This window comes from Lactuca serriola, chromosome 4 (assembly GCF_051521515.1).
Source record: "Lactuca serriola cultivar US96UC23 chromosome 4, Lser_US96UC23_V15, whole genome shotgun sequence".
In the NCBI taxonomy this organism is placed as follows: Eukaryota; Viridiplantae; Streptophyta; class Magnoliopsida; order Asterales; family Asteraceae; genus Lactuca; species Lactuca serriola.
In genome coordinates, this window is record NC_136411.1 from 249,320,018 (window position 1) to 249,332,379 (window position 12,362).

Below are 12,362 nucleotides of genomic sequence, written 5' to 3' on the forward strand. Positions count from 1 at the left end.
ATATGGTTATCATTTTTCAAAAGGGAAGAAGAGAGATCCATGCTCAAATAAAAAGCAAAAATTGATTGATTTTTTTTTTTTTTTTTGAATTTTCCATGTATCCATATTTAATGTTTTTTTCAAAAACTTTTATTAATTTTCAAAACCGACAAAACAATAAGACTCTAATAACAATGTTTAAAAGAATCATAATTTGAAAACATGAATAAAAATAGAAATCATAAATGTGGATGCAAGCACATTTAAATGTGCATATACATATTTTGAAAAAATAGAAAGTTCGTCAAATTTTTTTTTGGACTATGGTTCCCTCTTAGACATGATTCTAAGAGTACAATGGTGGTTTTTGTTTTAAAAAATTATGAGCGAATTAGAAGTTCTTTAGTTCTCATAAATTGTTATCAAACTCTCTCTCTTTCTCCCTATTATATATATATATATATATATATATATATATATATATATATATATATATATATATATATATATATATATATATTTGCACGTTTTTATCGGTATTTTCTTATAAAATACTTTCTCCGTTGTATTGTCCTGCACAACTCATTTTTTTTATGAATCTCGACGTAAATTAGTGCGGAATGACTATACGACAATTTGAGGATGCTTTTGATGAGACATTAGAGCTTAACTGGAGCTGGAAATTAAAGATTGATGCATAGGAACTATTTGAAGCCGCTTTAGTCAAAGAATTACGTTTAGTATATGAGAAAATGAGAAAATACCATCGTGCTTTCCCCAATAACCATGATTGTGTTTGTGCTTCAAGGTGTTGTTGGATGTTTAAATGCTTATGAAGATTTAAGAGGAAAACACCATCATGTTTTCTCTATTTACACAAGCTTGTTTATCATATAATGGTTCCTTCAGCCTTGAAAATCATCGAAAGTCCTCCACGATCCATAATTAGCTCAAAAACACAATCATATAAATGCCAAAAGCCTAGAATTTGAAATAAACTTCATTAAACTGGCTTTGGACACGCGTTGAAGTAAATCACGATTGTGTTTCCTAAAAACACGATCGTGGAATGGTTGACGACTGTTTACACGTATAAATAGCACATGATAAGCATGCAGTCGCCCTAACTTGATTCTGGATGGCTCTGTGGCGAATTTACGAAGGTTTTAAGTGAAGAACGAAGATCCGAAGAACACGATTCAATCTATTACTTTTGTTTAGTAAGATTAATAATTTAGTACTTATTTTTATCAATTGTAATAAATTTTTTGCCACGTCAGGCTAAAATTCATAGATTTTAGTTTCACATGGACTCGACTTTTAGTGCAAGTAATTATTAGTCTTGATTTTTAGTTATGATTTTTTCTAGTTTAATCTGTTTTGTGTTTAAATAAATGTTTGATTTTGTTTCGGTTTTTTGTTGGCCATATGAATTGATAAAAGATTATTCAAGTTAAATGGTGGTTAGCATCCGTAATTGTTTTAACTAACCATACCAAGTAATAGATATTAGATTGGTTATATGCTAGGATTTGCTTCTAATATAAGTTGATCGAACAAGATTTTGCGCTTTTGAGCCTACGAGAAGTATTGGAATCTACTACGAATTTTATAGTGTGATTAATGTTACTTTTCAAATGTAATTAAGAGCTTGTTTAGTTAACTTACTAAAGAGTAAGGTTTAATTCAAAGAGCATATTTTGGTTAAACAATTTGGTAAAAGAAGATTATTAGAGATTGTTAATGATTTTCAGTACTAGTTTAGACAGTGCACTATTCAAACAATCTCGGTTGTTTGCATGATTAGGAGAGTCACCATGGAACTGAAATTGCTTTTAATCATCTGAATTTTCATAAATTGTTAGTTCCATTTTCATAATTATTCGTTTAAACGTTTATTGCCAGACTATAGTGTGCCTTACGCAAGAAGGAATAGACTTTAGGACGTTTTCCTATGCATTTGATTCTACTTTCCTATACTACCCTTAGTGAAATTGAGTTGTATTTTAATACGTATTTATTATTTGGTTATTCGTTTACGACAACATATTAATAGTGACGTAACTTTAAATCATACCAAATCAATAAAATTTATTTAGTGTTTAACAACTGTAGATTCATTGAATTCACAATTTAACCACCAAAATAGTTTATTGTTATTTATAGTTATGTCACCGCTTCCAGTTTTCAATATGTATTTTAGTAACTATTAATTTTGTTCATAAGAGGTTCATAACATTATTTTCTATTTGAATATATATATATATATATATATATATATATATATATATATATATATATATATATATATATATATATGTGACAACCCGATATTTTGAGACGATAAAGGGTAACGCTAGTCAAATTTAGGCCAAAATATAACTTTACTAAAATCTTATTTGGGTTAAATAAAGTGGTAGGAATCGTATCAAGGTTTTCGTACATATAAAGAACACCAAAATCCGAGTTATAACGAAGAAGTTATGACCAATCTAAGATCCGCGGCAAAAACCGACACAGCTGATAGACGTAAAATGCAAAGTTTCAATACAATAAATTTTAGTCTTTGTTATCTAAACAAAAGTCATACATATCATTAAACCGTGAACATACATAAAAAGAACGCCCAATTCTGACTTCGTATGCGGAAGTTATGATTTTTCGAAGTTTCTGACCTAGCAGTAGACAGCTAAAAACTCGAAATAGAGATCCAGCGGTCTTTAGCCGACACAACCTAAACGAAAGTTGGAGAGCCTGACAATAGGAGTACAACAGTAAAAAGTCTGACGAAAACGGACGTCGGATAAAGAAGTTATGGATTTTTAACGAAGTTATCGTGTCCCGACCTATTAATTTAAAATATAATTACAAATAATGTCAAAACTAGCCGATGGAGCCTAAATAAAAGTTGTAGAGCATAATCTCACCTACGCGTAGATATAAAGAACGCGAAAAACGGAGCTCGTACGCGAAAGTTACGGAATTTAGAAGATGGAAGACTCGATTACGCCACGCGTAATCCAAGAGTGCGCCCCGCGTACTAGGCCCAGTGTCAAGTCCCATCGGCTCGAGTGCTCTACGCTAGCTAGACCGGAGTCGTAAGCTGTGACGCATTTTTACGCCCCGCGTAACCGAAGTACGCCCCGTGTACCGAGTACGCCCAGCATACTCCGGTAGTACGCCTCGCGTACGAGGATCCTCCAGCCTATAAATAGAGAGGTTGAGCTTCGGGTTTTTGCACACAACTCTCATATCCTCTCTCACTTTTACACACCCTAGAGCTCCAGAGACCATCCCGACACCTCAATTCCCATACCCGAGCCCCCGACGAAAGATCTACGCTACCGAGATCCCCGAAGAGCCCGAAGACACAACTTTTCGCGGTCGAAGCTCTGCTCAACTCTAGCCTCTCTCTTCAAACCAAACGAGTGAGTTCATACCCCTATAAACTACATTTTCAAATGTGTTATCAATGCTTTTTTATACATTTTTAGGGGGGGAATACAAGTAAACACACGATTATTATCGTGTGTAATCTAGAGTTTCATTATGTACTCTTTTTATCAAGTAAAACATATGAGATTCATAACTACTACATGGAAACTTTCGTATGTAAAATATATCACGGTAACATCTTGTTTTTTTTTAAATTAAATACATTGTTATACATATACGAAACAAACACTTTATCTATACTTTGAATATATGTGTTCATTTATGTCACTACAAAAGTTACACTTTACTTAACGAGTGACCATTTCACTAGGGTTTACTATACAAACGAAACATACTTTTGGAAAAACTATAATAGTTTACAACAAATATTTTTTACATGTTAAAAACTCTTTATCAAACTGTGTTACATAATTTATGTTTCCTTTCAAACACTGTTAGAATTGTGTTTCAAACAAAAGTCTTCCTATACTAAAAACTGTACTTATCAAACAAACTGTTTTCAAATCGTTTTATAAACTGACATCAAGTCATCATTTCTTACTTATTAAACTTTTCAAAGGTTTTACAAAGTTTCTTTTATATTTTTATATGGTCAAATGCATGCCTATATATATATATATATATATATATATATATATATATATATATATATATATATATATATATATATATATATATATGTCACACCCCCAAACCTGAACGGCGGAAACGTTCGGGGGCGGATGTGGTAACGTAACAAATGAATACATAGTAAAGAAAGCAATACAACCATCATATATATATATATATATATATATATATATATATATATATATATATATATATATATATATAATTGAAAGTTTACATTTGTCAAAAGTTAAATGTTCAAAACCAATTACAATATGATGTCAAAATATGAGATTAAACTGGCGCCACAGCATCCCTTCGTCAAAAGCATAATAGTACCTGAAATTACTGATTTCCTGGGACATACAAGTAATTTTGAAAGAGTAGATCAGCATTTAAGTTGGTGAGTTTCATAAGTATTTAAGTGACAATGTTTGTATAAAATGAAATGTTTTGTCTTTGTTTGCTTGTGTTTAGAAAATCCTATATTTTCTACTAGTATAAAAGTAGCCTTCACCAAGACCAATGTTTGTTTCTAAAATGTATGTAAGTGTAAAATAACCAATGTGTTTGAAAACCTTGTAAATCAATGTGTTTGAAAACCTTGTAAATCAATGCATTTTTAATACCCCATGTGAGTTTTATAACCATACTATTGACTCAGAATGCCTATACACAACGTTCATCAGGCATTGGAATGTTATGACGTTTGTCACCCCAAACGGTGGACTGTAGCTAACAGTCAGGGCGCAGGTTGTCAAGCCCGTATAGATCTATACACAAACACCATGCTCCCCCTCCAAGGGATTCTGGTATATAATACAAGACTTGAAATGTGTACTCGAACGTACGTGAAGTTAGCGTCTCACAAAACCGTGGTATAAAAACAAATCTACTTGTTAAATATTTCATTTGTTCTTGTATACGAAAGTGACTTCTTGAAATTCATGTTTCTAGTACGAAGGAGTTAGAAATTTGTTCGTAAAACTATACCTATTATAGTTTTCTAAAAGTGTGACTCGTTTGTTTAGAAATACCTAGAAAAGGAATCATTTGTTGTGAAAGCGTAGATTTTGTAAAGACTAAAATAGACAAGTATACATATAATCTAAGAAAAGTTTAGTTGATACATGCATTATAACAATTTATATTTCAAAAGATGGAATGTAAGATATTCTGTATATATAAAAGTTCCCTATATAGTTTATAAATCACATGCGATTTGAATATATAAAAGCACATAAAATAATTGTTTATGTAACACACGATAATACTCGTGTGTTTACTTGTATTCCCCCCTTGAGAGCATATAAAAGCATTTAGAATATTTAAAAAGGTTGATTAAGGGGTATGAACTCACTTGAAAGTTTGAAGATAGCGAGATGGAAAACCGGGCAGAGTTTCGTCTCGGGAAACGGATTTTCCTCGGGATTCTCGGGAATCTCAGGAGTAAAATCGACCCTCGGGACTTGAGCAAAAAGACCAGAGCTTCGGGGTAGAGCGGGCATGGAAAACGAGGCAAAACACAAGGGAAATGAGAAGAAATGAGCAAGTTTTTCGGAAGCCCTCGCATTCTATTTATAGGGATGCTGAACCGCCTCGGTACGCGGGGCGTACGCTCGTACGCAGCGCGTACGCGTACGTCACGCATGAGCGAGTCCTCGACTGCCTCGGCTTCGGATGGGATGGATCGGATGGGACGGCGGGTCGGATGGGACAACGGGTCGGATGGGGTGGGTCGGTAGCTTCGCATAGGGGCGACGTGGATGGACCGAGACCGCGGCCTTCGGGTACGCGGGGCCTATGGTGTTACGCAGCGCGTAACTCGGATGAGGATGCTGACTCCTCCTTCGGATATTACCGGGTTTTGAATTAAATTTATATATAATTTATTTAATAAACTTCAAAAAATCATATCTTCTTCATACGATCTCCGTTTTCGATGGTCTTTATATCCACGCGTAGGTGAGACTACGATCTACAACTTTCGTTTAGACTCCGCCGGCAAATTCCAAAGTTATTTTTTTATTAAAATGACGTGATTAAGGAATTTATTTAAAAATTCATAACTTCTTTATCTGACGTCGGTTTTTGCCAGACTTTTTACCGCTGAAATACCATTGTCGAGACCTTCGATTCTCGTTTAGGTCATTCCGGTCAAAAGTCACTCGATCTCCGATTCGTGTTTTTAGTTGTCTGTTGCTAAGCCGAACTTGGAAAAATCATAAATTCAATATACGAAGTCGGATTTGGGCGTTCTTTTTACATACGATCATGGTTTGATGACATTTAAACATAGAAGAATTTAAATAGAAACTTTTTGGACAATTTATTATCAAAGTTTAGGTCATTACAAAGAGTTGAAATATCGGGTTGTCAAATCATCCCCCCGTTAGAGGGAATTTCGTCCCGAAATTTAAAGTAGTAAAGATACTAGTGAACATGAAAGAGATGAGGGTACTTTTGTTTCATCTGATCTTCGCGTTCCCATGTGAATTCAGGTCCCCGCTTGGCGTTCCAGCGAACCTTCACGATGGGTATGCGACTTTGTTTTGTTTGTTTGACCTCTCGGTCCATGATTTCTACTGGTTCTTCCACAAAGTTGAGGCTCTCGTTGATCTCGATTTCGTTGAGTAGAATAACAAGAGTCTCATCGGACAGACACTTTTTCAAGTTTGAGACGTGGAAGGTTGGATGTATGTTACTAAGTTCACGCGGTAGGTTAAGCTTGTAAGCCACAGGGCCGATTCTGGCAAGAATCTCGAAAGGCCCTATGTATCTTGGATTTAGTTTCCCACGCTTTCCAAAGCGTATTAAACCCTTCCACGGTGAGACCTTTAATAAGACGTGGTCCCCCACCTGGAATTCCAAAGGTTTCCTCCTTTGGTCAGCATAGCTTTTCTGTTGGTCTCTAGAGGCTTTCAATCGTTCACGAATCTGAATGATCTTCTCTGTCGTTTCTCGTATGATTTCCGGACCGGTGAGAGTGCTTTCAGGAACTCTTCCTTTAGCTAACTAGGTATCGCCAACTTTAGTCCAGCATAGAGGGGATCTGCACTTTCGACCATAGAGGGCTTCCAACGGAGCAGCCTTTATGCTTGTATGATAACTATTGTTGTATGAAAATTCGACAAGGGGTAAATGGATATCCCATGCCTTTCCAAAGTCAATCACACAGGCTCTCAGCATATCTTCTAAAGTTTGTATCGTTCTCTCACTTTGCCCGTCTGTTTATGGGTGGTAGGCTGTACTCATGTCTAGCCTAGTCCCTAGGGAACTTTGTAGTAACTACCAGAATCTTGAAGTGAATCTACTATCTCGATCAGAGATAATGGATATCGGAACACCATGCAGTCGCACTACTTCCCTTAAGTAAGTTCTAGTAAGCTTTTCCATTTTGTCAGTCTCCTTGATGGGTAGGAAATGCGCGGATTTGGTCAATCTGTCAACGATGACCCATATGGTATTGAGTCCACTTGTCGTCTTGGGTAACTTGGTTATGAAGTCCATAGTAATCCGCTCCCATTTCCATTCTGGTATCTCTGGTTATTGTAGTAATCCTGACGGTTTCTGATACTCGACCTTAACCTTAGCGCAAGTAAGGCATTTACTTAAGAAAGTAGCAATTTCTGCTTTCATGTTAGGCCACCAGTACAGTTTCTTAAGATCCAGATACATTTTATCTGAACCTGGGTGAACGGAATATCTTGAGTTGTGTGCTTCGGTCATGACTACGTCTCTGAAACCACCATGTTTTGGGGTCCAGATTCGGTCCATGAGATAGTAGGCTCCGCCACCCTTGACTTCTAGATTCTTTTCCATTCCTCGCAGGGATTCACCCGCCACATTTTCAGGTTGCAAAGCTTCCATTTGTGCCTCCTTAATTTGTGTGGATAAGTGGGAATGGATAGTCATAGTCAGAGATTTGACCCTCCGGCCAGTGTATTCCTTTCGACTGAGGGCGTCAGCTACCACGTTGGCTTTTCCAGGATGATAACGAATTTCGCACTCGTAGTCATTTAGTAACTCAACCCATCGTCGTTGTCGCATGTTGAGTTCCTTCTGATCGAAAATGTGTTGAAGGCTCTTGTGATCGGTGAATATAGTACTCTTTGTTCCGTATAAGTAGTGCCTCCAGATCTTCAGAGCAAATACCACTGCTCCTAACTCAAGATCGTGTGTCGTATAGTTTACTTCGTGTGTCTTAAGATGTCGGGAGGCATAAGCAATAACCTTCCTTCTCTGCATAAGAACACAACCAAGTCCTTGATTTGACGCATCGCAATACACTACGAAGTCTTCTATCCCTTCGGGGAGGGATAGTATTGGTGCGGTGCACAAGGCCTGTTTTAGCGTCTAGAATGAGATAGTATACTAGATACAATTACATGAGATAGTATACTAGATATTCATAAAATTTTATTTACTACGAGTACCATATCAAGAAGGTATTCTCATATAAAAACAAATGGACATTTTCATACGTCAATTTGTTTTATACTAGGTTGTGAGACGCTACACGTACTTTCGAGTATGCATTATTAAGTCCTGTATTATGTACCATAATCCCTTGTAGGGGGACCGTGATACTTGTGTATAGATCTATACGGGATTGACAATCCCACACCTAAGTTGTTAGCTACAGCTAGGCCAGCAGGCCTGGGGTGACAAATGTCATAACAATTCCAACGCCTAAAGAACGTTGTTACAGGCAGTCTGGGTCATTAGCATGGTTATAAAACTCACATGGAGTATTAAAAACACATTGATTTACGGGGTTACAAATACTTTAGCGGTTATATACGTACGCAAATATACTATTTTAAGCATTGAAAAATACCATGATAGTTCATTTACTACCACCCACTTCTGGGCAAATATTGGATTTCTAAAAGAAAACATTCAAAACAGTTGGGTCTTGGTAGAAGGCTACATTTTATACTAGTAGAAAATATGGGATTTTCTAGAGTTTTCAAACATTTACAGATACTTACAAACATGTTCATTGGCACAAACTTTCCTACAAACAATTGCAGGTGTTTCCTTACAGTTTTACAAATCAAAATCACATAAATACTTGTGAATTCACCAGCATTATTTCTGATACTCGTTTTCAAAATAACTTGTATTCCCAGGACACGGATAGACAGGTACGACTACCAGGTTTTGTGAAGACAGAGTGATCATGACTCGTCTTTTATTTTTGAATATTCATTTTGTAGAATTATGCTATGAAAGAACTCAAATGTAATTAAAGTTATACTATTAATGGAATGGTTGATGTTGTTGCTTGTTTACTACTTTGCATTGTTGTGATACATTACATGACGTCCTCTGCCCCAGAATGTTTCCGCCGTTCTCGGTTTTGGGGTGTGACAGATTGGTATCACAACATTGTTTATAGTGAATTGAGTATATCAACCCATAAAAGATATACAAACTATAAATACAATAGGGATTAAAATACTCTGACAAAGAGTCTATACCTCTAAAATAATAAGATGTTTACTTAAGTATACATGTCTGCATTCATACTAAAATCAGTGTCACTAAGGCAGAACAAAAGTATTGCGATTGTTGGGTAGCACAAGTAGACTTAGAGACATATAGTCAAAAATGGGATGATATAGCCTGATCAACTATATTATCCGAGGGTTGACTAGCATGTGCCTAAGTGTGGTTGTGAGTTGCAACAAGTCTAAAAACTTACCCACAATACCACAATGAGAACAATAAAACTTAAACCTAAAATACTATAGGATTATTTTGTGTAAGCTACTTAGGTGTTAGATTCTTATACCCCAATTACCGCATAGATAACATAGTTGGACCCCATCCCCACGACGACCCGTACTTCCTGAACGAAGGCAATGTGGGATGGTTCAGAGAAGAACCAGAGAATGATCATCCAATCCCTTTTGAATGATCACCATGCTAAAGACCTTTCGGATGATAATAACTCCGAACTCAAGGATGAGAACCTACCCCCGGTAGCTCCCAATTCAAATCCTAACCCCTGTCCAGCTCTTCATGGCTCGACGCTTCCTTGGGTAGAATGATTGGAAACATGGAGCAAAGAGCAAGATCAACCTATGCCGTCTAAAGGAGACCGAAGCTGCTACAACATAAGCGAAGGGAGCTCAGCAGACAAAGTTCTACAAATCCTGATCCGTAAAGTTGCCCGAAACGAAATTCAGGGCATGACGACTCTCCATTGTATCAAAGAGGTTAAATACCAATGTAAGAATGCTTACCATCCACACTTATCATCTTGAAAACATTCGTGAGAGATATGAGAGAGACCATGAGACCCTGCTACAAGCATTAGCTAAAACACGAGCCGAAGTCATAGAGAAACGAGTATGCCAGAGAGTGTACGAAAGACACCTTCTTGATAACGGAACATCAATTGGTTGAACTAAGAGTTCACCAGAAGGATGACCGCCGCCAGAAAGAAAGGCTTTATTTCCCTTCCTTGTTTAAAGGAATCGTTGTTCCTGTGTATGTCCTATGTAACATTTTTCTATGTAACTATCTTGTACTGTAAGTACTGATTAGTTAGGCCTTTATGCGGCCAAAACCTTTCTACTCATGATATGATGTAAGACCTTGTTCAAGATAAAATATTCCTAAACTTATATCATCTTAAACATCGATGATATTGACAGTCAGCTAACTCCCGTGTCGCTCCTTGTTCAAAAACCCTCATCATACCTTCACTAGAGTCTATCCGAAGCATGCTTTAGTCAAGTCATTAGACTATAGTAATTTAACTCCGGAGACATTTCCAAGTCCCTTCTAGTGGCCGGATCAAGTTATTCACCAACCAACGATACCTCGGCTTGAACGACAAACGTCTTAAGATCATTCTACAAACATACTTCTACTCTGTACTAGGACTGCATCATAGGGATGTAGGTCAAACCACCATGAACATACTTCCAATCTATACTAGGACTGCATCATAGGGATAATCATGTCGTCATCCGGAAACGATCAGCTGAACAACGAATCCCCTATCCTCCATATCAACGCCGCATCATTACAAGCTGCAGTAGCAGCTGCGGTGACAACTTTCCTTACACACATCAGCTCAGGCAACACAAGCAAGACCGATAAAGGAGTCGAGAGTTCCGATGGTAATATCAAACTGGGAGAGCAACAAATGGCAACAGTCATAAACTCACGAAGCCGTAAGACCGAAAGGAAGAGGCGATATCGTCAAGCCCTAAAGGAGCGCAAGAAATACCAAAGACTTGTCATGGCACAACAACAAGTGGCAACTCCTGCAGAACGCTTTAAGAAGCAGTTTCCAAAGTGGTGTAATGAGGAAGGCACTCGTGTCCACATAACATTGGCTAAACACCTCACTCCCGCCGCCAAGGCTAGTACTATCCAGTCATGCCACCAATGTGGGGAGATAAGGCACCTCAAGAAGGATTGCCTTATAACAAAGAACTATGGCGCAGGCGGTAGGATTCTCAGGATCACAACTGCAGGAGAACCTACTCCGAACCCACGTTAATGTAATTTAGGCGTTTCATTGTAACAGACTTATAAACCATCCAAATCTAGCACAATCAGAGTCTTATCCTTTGTGGGATCCCGTCAGTATAGGGATGCTCGTGCTGCGTATACTTGCCTTTTATAGTATACCTTATTCGCAGCAATAGTCTTGTAGTAGTCTAAAGTACTGTAACTCTGTTGATGGTTGTACGGTTGTGCTTAGTCTGTAAACGCTTTATATTCAAATCTAATGTCTTTGAGTTCCTTTATGATTCCGACATTATCATACGACTTGATTCAATTTGATCCTCATAAAAGCAACTTCATACGTACATCCCTTTCTTCGAAATCGCCTTTCCAGCGAAGCCGTCATTCCAGAATACCGAAGTACCCATGTATAGAATACCCCATAGTTCTTTTCCTATCCAAAGAAATCCCCGAAGTACCACTTGTATAGTACGTCAAGTTCAAATCCAAAGGCCCATACGGTTGATCTGTCGCTGAGGAAAGCATACATAGTGGTGATATATAATCAAGGCTCTACAGGTTTAGAATTGACAATTCCACTTTAACTTCTTTTTCCTCGATAAGACGTGAGTTTGAAGATGAGTCATTTATTCGACTACCTTCTCAACCTTAATTATATACGACTCGTAGACCCGAGACTGTGATAGATGAACCAGGTATGAGTTCTATTATGAACTTCAGGACGAAGACCGCCCAAGACTGCAAATGATCGTGCTTCCGAGAGAGTAAACTTAGAAATACCTATCCTTTCCCTAATTCATGAGTAGTCATACTATCTTTTAGAT